Below are 17,008 nucleotides of genomic sequence, written 5' to 3' on the forward strand. Positions count from 1 at the left end.
AGGAATTTTTCTGGAGCAAAGGAAAATTTCAGAGACTTAGCAGATCCGATGAAGCTAAGGAGCAGGCTTGGTGGAAACATGGCAGAGAGAAATCTCAAAGGAGAAAGACAGAGTTATGGTCAAAGCCTGAAAGGCTGACATTTAAGATTTTTATATATGGGAAAACTCATTTTAGAAGTGGAGTGGTCCCAGTTGACGATAATAGAAAATGTTCCTGAAAAGGAATGGGACATGGTATCTGCCAGAATCGGGGAGGTGAAGGAAAGTTAAAATAAGAGTGTGTGATGAATTATCAGCATAGACGATGATGTTTCTTATAATGATATTAAAGATGTGGGAAAGGAGAGAAAGTCTGTGAGCTGCTTGAGGAAAGTCCAGTTGAATTACAGAGAGCTGTCAAGAGAGTAGCAGGGAGACGGATAGAGATGTAGCCAAAAAGAAGGGCAGGAAACCATTACACATGAATAGGACTCTGACTCCTCTATGCAAAGGGGACCTTGATGGCTACATTCAAGCCAATGTAAATCTGCCTTTTCTTTTTTTTTTTTTGGTCTTTTTTAGGGCCATGCTCGCAGAATATGGAGGTTCCCAGGCTAGGGGTCGAATCGGAGCTGTAGCTACCATAGCCACAGCAGCGCAGGATCTGAGCCGCGTCTGCGGCTTAAACCACAGCTCACAGCAATGCCAGATCCTTAACCCACTGAGCGAGGTCAGGGATCGAACCCGCAGCCTCATGGTTCCTAGTCGGATTTGTTAAACACTGAGCCATGATGGGAACTCCAAATCTTCCCTTGTTAAAGATCTTGTTCAGAGGGCGGCCTGGAGCATAATTATATTGAATATCAATACAAATCTCTTCTCACGGTGGGACTGCACATCTTCTGGATGTGTGTTATCACTCTGAGTAGACATAGTGATAATACACAGTGTTTGTCTTTCCTCTAGATTTTAAACCCCAAAAGAGCAAAGCTGGCCACTTTCTTACTCCTTGTGTTGCAATAAATCCTTGTAGGTAGTGGAATAATGATACAAGGAAGCATGATAACAAATGACCTTTATCAAACTAGGCTCCTGGCACTTTTCTAATACACACTAACTCAAATATTCCATAGAATCCTGAATGAAGAAATATTAATTCTGGGCATAATACTTTATGAGTGGGAATCTTGCTTTAAGATAAAGATGCTGATCCATTGTGAGAAAAGCATTTGCACATCTACCCAAATTTGTGTCTGATACACATATATTTATGACCATGTTTTGGCTTTTTTTGTATATTTATAAATCTAGAAAGAAATATGAGAGGCATCTGAAATAATTTCCTATTGGTACCGATACAGAATTATAACTTGACTCTTTTTTTTTTCCCCAGTGTGAGAAATCATTTGTGATTGGGTAATAAAGACTAAGTCACTATAACTGTATTTTATTTTTCTTATTAAATAGGTATACAAAGGGAAACTTGAGGCGTTTTGAAGAGTCCTGCCTGCTGGGATAATCCTTGTACTAGATGGAAGAGTCAAGACCCATTGCTAGGCTAATGGAGCAGCTATGGTTTTTTATGTCCGTACAAGGTCACAGCTTGGCTATTATCAGCACAGAACTTATGCGCAGCGAGAAGCTGCACCTCTAATTTATTTTGGATACATCCTTGCCCTATTGGATGAAACTACTGACCGATGAACCCTCAGTTTTCTATATATACCCATGAAGAAGATACTATTTGGAAACCAGAGACCCTGTGCTTTATTTATTGTGAACCACGTTTATTGTTGCTCCATGCTGCCATAGAGGCACAGACTTAGCGGTGCTGGACTCGGGCAGCGTGTTGCAAAGGAGGATGATAAAACTTATTTCAAACCCCATTTATTGTCTAGAGTCTTGGAGTCTTTCCTCCTTGGCAAATTTGCTTTCCCCTGTAAAAGTCTCCATCCTTGAGACGTGCTTGAAATGAAACTCAGTTCTTGCTAGACTTGCAAAATTGCACCACAGGCGGGCAGAGCCCCGGGGAGAGGCCATCTCATCCATCAGACCCACTGGCTTTTGAAAGGGAGAGGCCTGAGCATAGTCAGGATGATGAATCCCAAAGGCTGGCAGCACTCAGGTTACAGCTACTGGAGAGGATGCCCCTGCACATGTGGTAAACTTGACACAGAGCAGTGCAGAACCTTGAGATGCAGACACGGATGCAGCGCACACACAGGTAGAATCCACATTGTCCTGTGCTGCCAGAGGCATAACACCTCATCTGAATGCAGGCAGGGAAAACTGAGGAAGATGGAGCCAGTGTAAGGAGCTGGGTATTTTAATAAGCAAACTTCTGCTTTGATGGCAGGGAAACGCAGCATCAAGAGGATCTTTGTGCCTGCTTCTCGTCTCCTTTCTACCTGTGACCCGGGTCAACCTACTGAGTCAATCGAACCAATCACGAGTGTCTGCGATGGGGGAGACACTGCGCTTGCTGCGAGGGTTATGCCTTGAGCAAGACAGACGTGGTCTCCGTAATCCTGGAGCAGAGTGCCCAGGATTGGGACGCATAAATGAACACCTACAGTGAATGTATTCAGTGGTACAGGGCATCTCAATGAGGCAGTCAACAAGATACAACCGAGTCAATAAAACCTGAACACCTCTAGGAACATTTGCCTCTATGGTCCCCAGATTACAGGGCAGCCTGAATTAGTCTCCTAGGACTGCTCTAACAATGGATCCCAAGCTGGGTGTCTTATAATGACAGAATTTGTCACGTTTTTGGAGACTAGAAGTCTCTGCATTTGTCCCTTTCTGTGTAATGTCTCCAGTTCTCCTAAGGACCAGAGTCATTGGATTTAGGGCCTAAACCAATCCAGTCATCATAATGTAATTTCATCTCCAAGGACCTCATTTCCAAATAAGGGCCCATTTGGCAGTTGGAGTAAGACTTGAACATATCTTTTGGGGAGACACAATCTAACCCATTAATCAGCCTAAGACTGTGTTGTGTGTGTGTGTGTATGGGTTTTGACATTTTTCATTGTCTTTTTCCAGCTCTGGCTAGAACTTGGGGCCATTTACCTGGCCTGATGCTCAACCCTCTTAAAAGATTTGGAACTTGGCCCTCAATTACATCTGCTGTGTAAGTGTGTCCTCTTGAATGCTGTGAGTGGAGAGTCTTTAGTGGCTCCCTGGATGTTTGTGTCCTAGTCGGGTCCACCCAAGACCCTGGGTGGAGACCACACACTAACAAGCAAATAAGGGCAACGGACAAGCTCCCATGGGCTTAACAAATGACATTCAATGGAAATCAGTCCCTGAAGAAGAGGGTTTTGAAGGACCCTCTCTCCAGCCCCCCTTGAAGATAACCCCCGTTTTACCTAAAGGCCTATAACGCATACGGCCCTGTGAACTCCTGACTATTTAAAAATCTGCAGCATTATCTGGGGAGAGGACTCATCCCATTTGGTGGAGATGTGACCTGTTAACTATAACAATAACAACTACCAAATGTTACTATGGTAATGCACTAGGTAAGCAACATATTTGCCTGATGAACAAGGCTGCAGCCAATCAGAATGTTGTTTTCTAGGATTCGTTTCCACTGTCTTCCAGATTCCGCAGGTTGGACTGCCCAGTCTTCTCCAACATTAGCAAAATGCTCAAGGACTAACAATTCTATTTTCAGCTCCTATCTCTGAATTGCTCCCATGTAAACTTAAAAGCAAAACTACGCCCCAAGCCCCTTTATCACTTTGTAAAAGAATCCCAGTCACACCTAGCATTGGACTGGAATTCTTTTCATTGTAAGGAGAGGCGTCACTCAGCACAAAGAGTTATGGAATTCCTCTCTCTCTTTCCACCCCCCTTCTATCCTTCTCTCCCCCTCCTCTCTGTCTTTCAATCTCCATATATGAACAGAAGTTTTCCCTACATTTAAAGCCACTCTTGGAGTTCCCATCGTGGCTCTGTGGTTAACAAATCTGACTAGGAACCATGAGGTTGCGAGTTCGATTCGGGGCCTTGCTCAGTGGATTAAGGATCCAGCGTTGCTGTGAGCTGTGGTGTAGGTTGCAGATGTGGCTGGGATCCCGAGTGGCTGTGGCTCTGGCGTAGGCCAGTGGCTACAGCTCCGATTCGACCCCTAGCCTGGGAACCTCCATATGCCTCAGGAACGGCCCCAGAAAAGGCCAAAAAAAAAAAAAAAAAAAAAAAGCCACTCCATCAGTCCTACTTGCAGTCTCTTCGAAGCTCACCTACATCAAGGGGGTGTTTTTTCTATACACAGGTATCCCTCACTTTTCAAAAGTTTGCTTTACGTCACTTTGCACTTACAAAAGACCTACGTCACCTGCCTTCTCTACCCAAAAGAGACTCAAAGAGACATTTCGCCTTCATAAAAAAATGAAAAAAGTGGTGATGGTATATAGTGTTTCTTTTGCAGGGAGCGTTATTGAGGCAGCATGTACTCAGAAAAGAGGAGCCCTCCAAGCTCCTTCTCCAATAACTACATCCAGCATCTCAGTAATAAGCCCGTATCATCTCTGAACCGTATCTGGAAGTATCTTTATTTTATCTTGATTTATGATGTGTATCTGTTAGTAAGATATGTCCTAAGGCACCAACTTCTTCACATTAGCTGTTTCGGCTTAGGAAAATTTCACAGGAATGTGGGGGATACCTATATCTTCACTCTACTGGCTGGTCTTTTGCTAAGAGGAATCTCCTACAAGTTGCTGAAAGAATAAACATTGTCTCCATCTCATTATCCTGAGATTGAAAGCCATTACCATTTGAAGGGTTTAATTTGCAGGCTTCAATTATTTTACTTTACAGCCTTTTACCATCCTCCCCCCAACAAGTTGTCACTTCCTATTAACAAGGAAAGGGACTTCAAAGGCCTCTATGGCATTGACTACTATTTTGGTAATTTGGGAGTTAAGCATTTAGAAAATACACTTTCACCAGACCCCATTTTAAGCAGCTGTGGAATATGAATGAAAAGCAAAGAAACATTTGACTCCAGCATTTTTTTTTTTTTTTTTTTTTTGTCAGTTGAACTTGGCAAACTGACATCCCTCGTCACTGCCTGGAAGGACGTTAACAGAAACAGATAACCCTTGCAGTTCTGGTGCATTGCAGGCTTCATCGCAACAGCAGAACATGTAACAATAACCCCTGTTTGGATGTACCAAGCCTCTTGGAGGAAGAGGGTTCTGTGGTCAGAAGAACAGTACACAAGAGTCCTTCTTTTTCTTCCTTCCTTCCTTCTTCTAAAGGGGCGCATATGGAAGTTCCCAGGCTGGCAGTGGAATCAGAGCTGCAGCTGCCAGCCTACACCACAGCCACAGCCATACCGAATCTGAGCCACATCTGTGACCTACAGAGCTGTTTGGCCAATGCCAGATCCTTAACTCATTGAGCGAGGCCAGGGATCGAACCCACATCTTTGAGGACACAAGGATGGGTTCTCAACCTGTTGAGCCACAACAGGAGCTCCTCAAGAGTTGTTCTTCATTTTGATTGCACACTGGAGTGGGAGAAGCTTTTAAGACACACTGATGTCCTAGCCTCACCCAGAGATTCTGACTGAATTGGTTTGGGGTGTTTGAAAACTCTCCAACATTTCTCCTGGGCATCTAAAGTGGAGAAACACTGGCATAGCACCGTGCTCCTCAAACTTTCACATCTGCATGGACCACCTGAGGACTATGTTAAAATGGAAGCTTTTGACTCAGTGGACCTGGGGAAGCCCCTGATATCCTTCTATCCTTTCTTCCTCCTATTTTTTTTTTTTTTGTTTGTTTTTTAGGGCCATCCCTGTGGCATATGGAAGTTCCTAGGCTAGGGGTTGAACTGGAGCTGCAGCTGCCAGCCTATGCCACAACCACAGCAATGCCAGATCCGAGCTACATCTGTGACCTACACCACAGCTCATGGCAATGCTGGATCCCTAACCCACTGAGCGAAGCCAGGATCAAGCCTGCACCCTCGTGGATACTATTTGGATTCATAACCTGCTAAGCCACAAAGGGAACTCAACATTCTGCATTCCTAACAGGCTTCCAGACAGTGCCCTTGCTAGGGTCGTAAGGACCACACTTGGAATGATGAGAGTGTGATGGAATTGGTGTTGTCTTGAAAATGACAAACCTGAGTCTGGGAATCAATCTGCTGTTTGGTTTTGTCTATTACTAAAATGAACTTTAATCCTGTATTATTCTATAGAGTGGAAATAAAACTTATTACATCTTAGGCATGAACAGAGTGAATATGGTATGAAAGCCAGTGGCCGCGGGCCAGGCACTCAGTAGCTATGTGCATGCTGCTTCTGTTTCACTTCCCTCCTCTCTACCTTCCCAAGCTCCTCCAACTTTCAAAAGACAAAAGCAAAGAGCCATTGTCTTGTTGTGGTTGCTATGGGGATGTCATGCTTTAGAGAAAGGGATAGAAGGTATTAGGAACCACAGTGGCTTATTGGCCATCAAACCCATGTGTCTTTAAAAAAAAAAAAAAAAAAAAAAAAAAAAAAAAAAAGCCTTGAGATCGAAATTTTAAGAAGCCTTTGCATATTTTAAATATAAAATCTACATAGAAGCCAGCCTCCTTGTCTTTGATTATACTGATTTTCTTATGTAGAATGCCCTTTCTTACAAATCAGAGCCACTGAATGCATAGCTTCTGATCAAGTCATCTTTTAAAGGTAGCGAAAGGTTGCTATGCAGGTATTTTAAGGAGTGTTGAGTGTATGGGTTATAATAGTGGGTCCAAATCAACCAGGAATAGTGCCAAACCAACCTGGAAAGGATGCTTGAGGCCAGAATTGTAGCACCAGCTTGAGTGTGGACCACATGTTGCAGCAATGGGAAGATTGGAAGGATTTGTGTTTTTGAAACCTCAATCTGCTTGACTGTGGGTGGATTTCAAGAATGAGAATAGCAGGGAATGTCATTCAATCATTTGTCAATATTTATTCCTTGCTGATTATGTGTGTGAAACACCCTATTTGATGGAGGAGGCATAAAATAAGACACGTATTCTTCCTGCCCTCATGAAACTTTCTTCTGACCAGTGAAACAGAGAGTAACCAGTGATTAATTAAATCTGAAGGAAAAATTCTGAGTGCCATGAGAACAAATAACAGAGGACCTGACCTCTTCGTTGAGGTCAAGAAAATCTGTTCTTAGAAAAGGTTCTTGGGAGTTCCTGTCGTGGCTCTGTGGTTAATGAAGCCGACTAGGAACCATGAGGTTGTGGGTTCGATCCCTGGCCTTGCTCAGTGGGTTAAGGATCCAGCATTGCCATGAGCTGTGGTGTAGGTTGCAGACGTGGCTTGGATCCCACGTTGCTGTGGCTCTGGCGTAGGCCAGTGGCTACAGCTCCCCGATTGGGCCCCTAGCCTGGGAACTTCCATATGCCACGAGAGCAACGCTAGAAAAGGCAAAAAGACAAAAAAACAAACAAAAAACTGTTTCTCAAGCTGAGATCTTAAAGGGTTCCACAAGCTCTCTGAAGATGTGGAAGATGGGGGGAGAAAGGGGGAGCTGTATTATTTACATCCCAACTCTCCCACTTACTAAGCGAGGGGTAGTAGGCAAGGCTGTAAAATGAGGATAATTATATGTCCTTTCAAGACAGCTGTGATGCTGAAGGCGTCAATGCATTGCTAGCAGCACAGTGCTTGGCCCGTAGTGAGGTTCAAAAGCAGTGGCTATCTAGTTCTGTTTTCCAGTCTCATGGACTGAGTGATTAATATGACTCTGTTGCAGAAACAGCCACTGCTCATGGAATATCCCTGGTCTCCCACTTCCCACTGTTTGCAGAGAAGCATGGCATATGCGCATGGAGGTATGTGGTATGACTGGCCAACAGGGGCCTGCTACAGAGCACAGGGAGCGCCACGCACTATCCTGCGATCATCTACATGGGAAAAGAATGGATGTGTGTACGTGTATAACTGAATTGCTTTGTTTTACAGCAGAAAATTTCACAACATTGTGAATCAACTAGACTTCGATAAAATTTGAAACATTGGCGAGGGCCACTTTCAGGTGGGTCTGCCTCCTCCTCCCCTCCCCCCCTCCACGGTGACCATATGGAGAATCTACCTGGGTCTCTGCATTCACAACCTGGGATGCAGCAGCACCCCTCCTCAAACTTCACCGCACATGTAGCCTGAATGATTAGTAAACTTGTTGCAATATGTTACCCTAATCAAAGAGACAGCTTACTTCAGCAGAACCTAGCCTATCCTTGCTGAAAGGAGTGCCCAACACCCAGAATTTGTCATACAGCATTATTTAAAGTAATGTAAGTCAGGAGCCTATTGCATCTATACAAGTATGAGAGAATAAATACCTTACAATTTAGAAGCTTAAACCCAATTGAAAGGTGTAACCCTTTCTTGCTTTTGCTCTCTGGACAATTCAGCTCTGATCAATCACATCAAATGTTGGGAAGAAAGGAAACATCTCCAGTTTAGAACAAATTGCTTTGCATTTTGTGATGCTTTTGTCTTTGCAATTTTGCTATGCTTGAAAGTGACTTGCAGCCTCACCCCCACTCTGACCTTCCACCCCACACATGTGCTAACATTTATCCATAGACTGGGCTTGCCCTGTATTTTTTTTTTTTTTTTTTTTCTTTAGGAATGGATTTGATGCTGTCTGCGCCCCGGGTCGGCACCTGGAGGGCTCTAGCTCTCCATCTTCAACCTTCTGTGCAGGAGAAGTTTTCTGCTTCTCTTCTCTTTGGTTTCTCAATTTGCCCAAGAGGCACCTCAGGACAGTGGGGGCAGTATAGGATGTGGGCTTGTTGCTATGGTGCTAGCCGGTGAGAGAACGTGCCTGCTTTCTTGAGAAAAATAAGGCCATAGGTGTGTGGTGCCAGCATCCGTCTCTATTCCCTCTGCATCCATCTTCGATGCCTGCCTTCCCTCGCCTCCTTTCCCATTGGTATGTTTGTGCTGTTTTAGGTGGATACAGACATATTCTTGTCAGGTTGGAAAGTCTTTCTTTGCAAAAATCTGCTGCAAACTGGATTTTCTATAAACTCCTTCTCCCTGTGTCTCCTGAGATTATGAAAGCAGCTCCAGCATAAACTTAAGCTCCAATGATGGTGCTTTGATGAGCTTCTGACAGTGTGTGTGTGTACATCTTTCTCTTCCTATAGAAATAATACTTTCTACAGATCTTCTCCAGTCGAAAAGATTTATGTATATCAACAGTCAAAAAAATCCAGTATCTTTTACCTTTGAATATAAATGATTTAACTTTTAAAAATTAATTTTAGGAGCTCCCATCATGGCTCAGCAGAAATGAATCTGACTAGCATCTATGAGGACATAGGTTTGATCCCTGGCCTCACTCAGTGGGTTAAGGATCTGGCATTGGCATGAGCTGTGGTGTAGGTCACAGACTCAGCTCGGATCGCACATTGCTGTGGCTGGCAACTGTAACTCCAATTTGACCCCTAGCTTGGGAACCTCGATATGATGTGGTTGCGGCCCTTAAAAAAAAGACAAAAAAAAAATTTTTGTATTGCCATATAATCAACTTATAAAGTTGTATTAGCTTCAAGTGTACAGCAGAATAAATCAGTTATACGTATACATACATCTGTTCCTTTTCAGATTCTTTTCCCATCTAAGTTATTACACAGGGTTGAGTAGATAGATTGCCCCGTGTTACATGTTAGGTCCTTCTTACCCATCTATTTTATGTAGTAGTGTGTATATGTCACTCCCAACCCCCTAATGCATCCCTCCCACCCACATTTCCCCTTGATGTACCTTTTTTTTTTTTTGTCTTTTTGCCATTTCTTGGGCCACTCCCACGGCATATGGAGGTTTCCAGGCTAGGGGTCGAATCTGAGCTGTAGCTGCTGGCCTATGCCAGAGCCACAACAACTTGGGATCCGAGCCATGTCTGCAACCTACACTAGAGCTCAAGGCAACGCCGGATCGTTAACCCACTGAGCAAGGCCAGGAATTGAACCCGCAACCTCATAGTTCCTAGTCGGATTCGTTAACAACTGAGCCATGATGGGAACTCCTTGATTTAACTTTTTAGGTTAGTATATTGGTATTTTTTAATTGAAAGAATATCTTGCAGCCAGATTGTAAAAGAAAATAGAGCTAGGCCATACAGCACTTGTTGAGTACCAGTTTTGGCTGGGCCACCAAGTGAGATGTGTTCATCCATTTGTTCATTCAGCAACTATTGAGTAAATTACTCTTGTATGTCTGATGCAGATCTAAGCCCAGGGATACAGCAGTGAACCAAAAAGTCTCCCTTTCAAGGAGCTGTCATTCTCCATTGGAGGCAAACTACAAATGAGTGGATCTTCAACTTTAGGAAGAACTCAAAGAACCAACTGTTAAAACACAGTTGGCTCATCTCCACACTCAGAGATTCTGCTTTCCCAGGGCTGGGATGGGGCTCAAGAATTTGCATTTCTGGTACGTTTCCTGCTTCCATGGACCACATTTGAGAACAGATATAAAGAAATAGACAGGTAAATGCCTAATATAAAGCCAGATCGTGCTAAATGCTAGGAAGAAAAATAGTGTAAGGAAAGGGAAGAGAGAGAATGATGCAATGCAGTGGGTGCTGATATTTTAGGTCAGAGCATGTGAAAAGGCTTTTTACCGGGCAGAGAGCTGACTGAAGCAAGAGAATAAAGTTTTGTAGGTTTCTTGCAAGAGCATCATGAAACCAGTGGCAGCACATGCAGAAGCCCGCACCCCCACTCCTGCTCCAGGAGGTGGGGTACGCTGACCTGGCTGCAGTTACCCCAGCCATGGTGCTCTTAGGGTGCCGCATGCGTCTCTCTATAACTGTACTTAACCCAATGTATGGTTAGATCTGCTGTGTGTCTTAGCATTTCATGGCAGTGTAACCAAATACGACTCTGAGAGGCTCTCCCAGAGCAGACCCCCCACTCCCCCACCTTATATCCTCCCCCCGCCTTTTTGCTTATGGAAAAACTTTAGTCAGGGAGTTCCTGTCGTGGCACAGTGGTTAACGAATCCGACTAGGAACCATGAGGTTGCGGGTTCGGTCCCTGCCCTTGCTCAGTGGGTTAAAGCTCCGGCGTTGCCGTGAGGTATGGTATAGGTTGCAGATGCGGCTGTGACCCCGAGTTGCTGTGGCTCTGGCGTAGGCCGTTAGCTACAGCTCCAATTAGACCCCTAGCCTGGGAACCTCCATATGCCATGGGAGCAGCCCAAGAAATGGCAAAAAGACAAAAAAAAAAAAAAAAAAAAAAAAAACTTTAGTCAAAGAATCAATTTAATCAGAGAAGTGAAAAAATACAGAGAAAAAGGAAAATAGTTAAGCAAGACAGAATAATGATACTTTAGCCATTCTACAAAGTCAGGGATCTTTAGTTCTTCCTCAAGGATGATAGGACAATATTCTGAGCCATGTCCTCAGAGCTGTGTGGCAGGTGCTCAAGCCCCCACCCAGTGGAAGAAGTTAACTGTATCTGCCCACAAGCATGTAGACTGTAGACCCCTAGACAGGTTGGAACCAGAAGGTTGATGACATTGACTCCCAAACACCTCACCAGCAACTCATCAAGAAAAAAGCCCTTGAGATGACCACACCCTGCTCCTCAAACACTGTAAGACTCCTCACTACCCACCCACCACCCCCCCCAAGGAGGGCACAGGCCTTGAGGCAGTAGCCTGCTGTGTTTTCTCTCTGCCTGGCAATTAAAGCTGCTTCTTCTATTTCCTCCAACTCCGTCTCCGCATTTTTATTTGGCATTGGTGTACAGAGGCAGCTGAGATTTTGGCAACAGCAAGAACAGTGCCACTTCTGTACTTGCAAACCCTCCCCCCCAACCCTCCAAATGAGAGGTTGCTCATTAAATGACCAAGGCACTGCACAACAATTAACTCATTTAACCCTCATAACAGCCACGCAAAGGTACGACCTGTTATCTCCATTTTGCAGACAAAGGAACTGAGCCACAGAAAAGTTAAATACTTTGCTTAGGATCATGGAGATAGGAAATAGCAGGACCGGGATTTGAGCCCAGCTCTCAGAGAAATTGGGTGGATGGGGAGGATGGATGAAATGACTGTTGAAATTGAGCCAAGAAGAGTTATCGGCGGGCTTCTGTATTTTAAGAACTGAAATGCAGATGTTTGCCCAGTAGGGGAGGAAGAATGCCATCGAAGAAGTCCAGGTGAGAGGAGATGGAAGGGAGCCAGGTCTAGAAGGAATATGATCAGGTGTGTGGCAAAGAGACTTGCCCAGGCAGGTCCGGGGCTCCCTCCCTATGAAAGCAGGACGTGCCACTGGAAGCTGGAGGGCAGGAGAAAACGCACTCAGCAAACCCCTTCCTCTCAAGGGATCCTGACAAGTTGTGTTTTAATCTAATTAATACATTCAGGAAGTTGGGCCACGAGGAATGTGATTATTTAATTGTTTTGTTCAAAGAGTATGAAGAAGGCTATTAGTCTGGGGTCAGGACTTCAAGGTTCATTTCAGGTTATTACCTAGGAGGGTTTTGGAACCAGTGCAGCTGATTGATTCTTGCCCGCTGTTCCCCTCATTAATTTACAAAGATCCATTGTGTTGGTGCTAATGTGCAGAGGCTGGAATGAAATGTAAAACAGATTCAGACTGATAAGAATGGTTGCCTATCTGCTGTTCTATCTTGTTCCTTCCCCGACATTTTCCCTTATAAAGATTTTCAGGTACACGGATTTCCAGTCTGATTACAATTAACTCTTTTTCCACATGACAAATATTGTCTCCAATGATTAAGCGGTGAGCAGGAAGTAGCTCTTTGGCATTTCATTTCCATTCTAGTAAAAACCTTGCTGCTCCTATTATTCTCCCTATGACCCAGGAAAAGTCATCTAACCTTTCTTGCTTAGATTCCTCTTCTGGAAATCTAGATAATAAAATGCAAATCTGAACACCTTATGTACACACACACACACCCATTAACAGGTTGAAATGGCTCCCGTGGCCTGGAAAATAAGATTCAAGCTTGATGCTTCATAACTATCCACGACTGAGCCTCAACTTTCTTTCTAGCCTCATGTTCTGCCACTGACCAGCACGTATTTTCTGAGCTATAGTATCATGTCATGGTCTGGGTTTGCTCTGCTTTATTCTCTGGAAAGTGTTCCCCTACCTTCAAAGATTTGCCAAATACTTTTTTTGGTTTTTTGGTCTTTTTGCCTTTTCTGGGGCCGCTCCCGGGGCATATGGAGGTTCCTGGGCTAGGGGTCGAATTGGAGCTACAGCCACCAGCCTATACCACAGCCACAGCAATGTGGGATCCAAGCTGCGTCTGCAACCTACACCACAACTCATGGCAATGCCGGATCCTTAACCCACTGAGCGAGGCCAGGGATCAAACCCTCAACCTCATGGTTCCTAGTCGGATTCGTTAACCACTGAGCCACAACGGGAACTCCAGCCAAATCCTTCTTCTTCCTTCTTTCCCTTCCTTCTCCCCCCCCCTTTTTTTTTGTCACCCCTTTTATGAAGGTTTTCTGGCTGCCACAGGCAAATTACTCCACAGCTTATGTGCCTTCTTGGTTCCTTTATTATCCCTTGGCACATGTTATTATAATTGTCTAATCTATTAGCATGATGTGTACAAGGGTGCCTGTATCAGTGTGTTTGTATCTGTCTATATCCTTGACTCCACTGTGAATCTGAGGGCACAGAAGATCACACCTCTGGCAGTACTCACAAGCTGACTGCAGTAACAGTAATTTAACATGTGTGGATTGAGAGAATACATGAGAAGAGAGTTGGCCTGTCTGACATCTTGGATTATGATGATCCAATCATATATTAAAAGCTAAAACTCTACTTACACTCAAAACTACACAATCATGTGCTGATGTCAGGAATCACTTTGGCCAAATTCATGGCCAAATATATATATATGTGTGTGTGTGTATGTATGTGTGTGTATATATATATATATATAAATATGTATAAATATGTTCCTTTCAGGTCTCTAGTTTCTTATCTGCAAGAGATGCTTTGCTTCTGTGATCCCTAGTAACTGCTATGATTTTTTTCACTCCAAACTATCCAATTCAGCAACTCACTAGCTTTCACTACTCTGGCTACGGAGGCCTCTGGCTACGACAAAGTGGTTTCTGATGATCTGATCACGTTCGTGACAAGTGGCCTTTCATTGCCTCTGTCTGGCCCCTGCTCTCCAGCTGCCTCCACTGGAAGGTTAGCTGAGAAAGAGGCGGGGAGGGATGAGGGGTCAAATCTGTTACTTTTTATAGAGGTGGAGTGAGAATAATTTCCTGTGAAAGCCGAGGACATTCTTTCATTAGTTTTTGCTTCCTGCTCTGGGTGAATTTTTTTTTTCTTTTTTTCCCTTTTGGAACTTGTATGGGCCAGCTTCCTGTGCCTGAGGCTGCTCAGAGATGGAGTTTTGCAAGACTGGCCCACCTACACTGCCGTGAGCCTGGGGATAGAGATGGACAAACCTAAGAGAGCCGCCTAAGCCATTCCAAATATTCTAGACACAAATTCCAAAGAGAGGCCTCCAAGAAGTGTTCTGGGAAGCAGCCAATCTTAGAATTTTAGGGTTCAGGAAGACTCGGGGAGGGAATACGTTCCAACTTCCTGCCCTTGGATGTCAAGGCTAATCTTCTAAAAATTGCTTTTATACATTAGTCAGTGTACATTTGTTGAGAGATAGCTGTGAACAGCACACAGCTCTACGTGCGGGATGGATCAGGCAATGGCCAGAAATACAACTCAAACAGACTTAAGTAGAAATGTATTGGTCCACATAAGAGTTAGGGTTGTTGAACTGCAGGCCAGGATGGATCCAGCAGTTCGGTATCTTTAGGAATCTACCTCTTTCTATCTCACAACTGAAATGAGAATTAGCCTTTTTCTTATTCAGACTTTTCCTACTAGGTAACTGCATGGCTGCTGGAAACTTCAGGCTTACATCCCCCCCCCCTTTTTTTTTTTTGCCTCTTTAGGGCAGCACCTCTGGCATAGGATCCCAGGCTAGGGGTCAAATTGGAGCTGTAGCCACTGGCGTACATCACAGCCCCAGCACCGCCAGATCCAAGCCATGTCTGCGACCTACACCACAGCTCATGGCAACACCAGATCCTTAACCCACTGAGTGAGGCCAGGGATCGAACCTGCATCCTCATGGATGCTAGGCAGATTCATTTCCACTGAGCCACGAGGGAATGGCCCATTCTCTCACTTTCAACCTCACTGAGAAAGCTCTTTCTCTTGTCCAGTACTTCCAGAAAAGGTCCTATGCCTGCTTCTCATGAACACAGAATGGCTCTTAGGTTCCATCCTGAACTAGTCGCCATGGCTTTGCATGGCCAAATCTGATTCCTATGTCCAGCCCTATAGGAGAGGGGAGATTTTATCAGCTTTACCTTAATAACTTGACCTGAATTGGGAGGGGGCAAGAAGACCAAGTTCTACTGCCAGGAATACTACTAGGCAAGAAACAACATAACATATATCCATTTTAATAAGTGAAGAAATAAGCAAAATGATAGTAATTAATTTGCACAAATTCATAGAACTAGGAAGATTTATTTTAAAGGACCCTCAAATCCAGACTTGTAAGTTTGAGACAAGTCCCCTTTTATGGTTCTAATGTTTGTATTCCTTGCTCAAACCTTCAACGTGCCTTTCAGCTGTGTGAAAGGCAGCCTTCTACTATGGCCCCCAAAGGTGCCCACCCCGGGGTGTTCATGCATATATGTAATTTCCTCAATTGCAGTATGGGTTGAACCCAGTGACATGCTTCCAACCAAGAGAATATGGCAAAGGTACTAGGCTATTAATTATGTGACTTGACTACAAAAGATTGCTAATTCCATTTTGCTAGCAGGTTATCGTTCTCTTGCTGCCTTTGCTGAAACCAGCTGTTATGTTGGAGAGGCCCATGTGGCAGGAACTGAGGACAACCACGAGCTAACACCTATTAAAAAAAAAACATCTAACAGCTGCTGGAACTGAGGAATATATCCTTCTTTAATGGATTCCCCCGTGTGAAGGTTAATTTTCTGTGTCAACTTGACTGGACCATGGGGTGGCCTGACATTTAGTCAAATATTATTCCAGGTGTTCCTGGGAGGGTGTTTTGGTTGAGAAGAACACTGAAATCAGTACCTGGACTAAAGCAGATTGCCCTCCCTAATGGGGGTGAGCCTCATCCAATCAGTTGAAGGTCTTTCTAGAACAAAAACACTGACCCTCCCCACAGTGAGAAAGAATTCCTTCCTTGTTGATGGCCTTCAGATGGACACATATGATTTTTTTTTTTCCTGCCTTCAGGCTTGAACTGACATGGTGGCACTTCCTACCTCTTGAACCTGGCAGTCTTTGGGTGGAGACCATCAGCTCTCCTGGGTCTCTGACCTTTGAACTCAGACTGTAACTAAACAAAGGGCCTTCCTGGGTCTCCAGGCTGCTGATGCACCCTGAAGATTTCAGGATTCGCCCGCCTTCGTAATCACAGGAGTCAGTTCCTTATAGTTAATCAATCTCTCTTTGACTCTCTTGTGTGTATGTATTTATACAATATACCCACACACACACATATATACACACTACATATATACATACATACACATGTATATACACATATATAACACATATACCCATATATAAACACACACACATCTATATCGATATCACACATATACACAAAGCCTGAAATAATTATATTTGATATTCATTTTTTGGACACCACACTTGCTCATTCTTCTTAATGATGAAGAGGAGGTTCAATGGCAATTTCGTCATCTCCTCCAACAGAGTAACCTCAGAGTGGAGCAGAAGAGCAGGTAAAACAAAGAGAGGAGCTGTGAACTGCTTCATGAATTCTTAGGTGTGTCCTTTTACTTAATGAGGTCAAGTTCTTTCTACTTAATATACTTCTGGAAGTATCAAACTGGTGATAAATGCCATTTCATTTTTTATGTCACAAACACTTGACCAGAAAAGAAAAAAAGATTTATGCGGAGCATCTCAAGTCAAATTCATAA

Source organism: Sus scrofa, chromosome 4 (assembly GCF_000003025.6).
Source record: "Sus scrofa isolate TJ Tabasco breed Duroc chromosome 4, Sscrofa11.1, whole genome shotgun sequence".
NCBI classification, from domain to species: Eukaryota; Metazoa; Chordata; class Mammalia; order Artiodactyla; family Suidae; genus Sus; species Sus scrofa.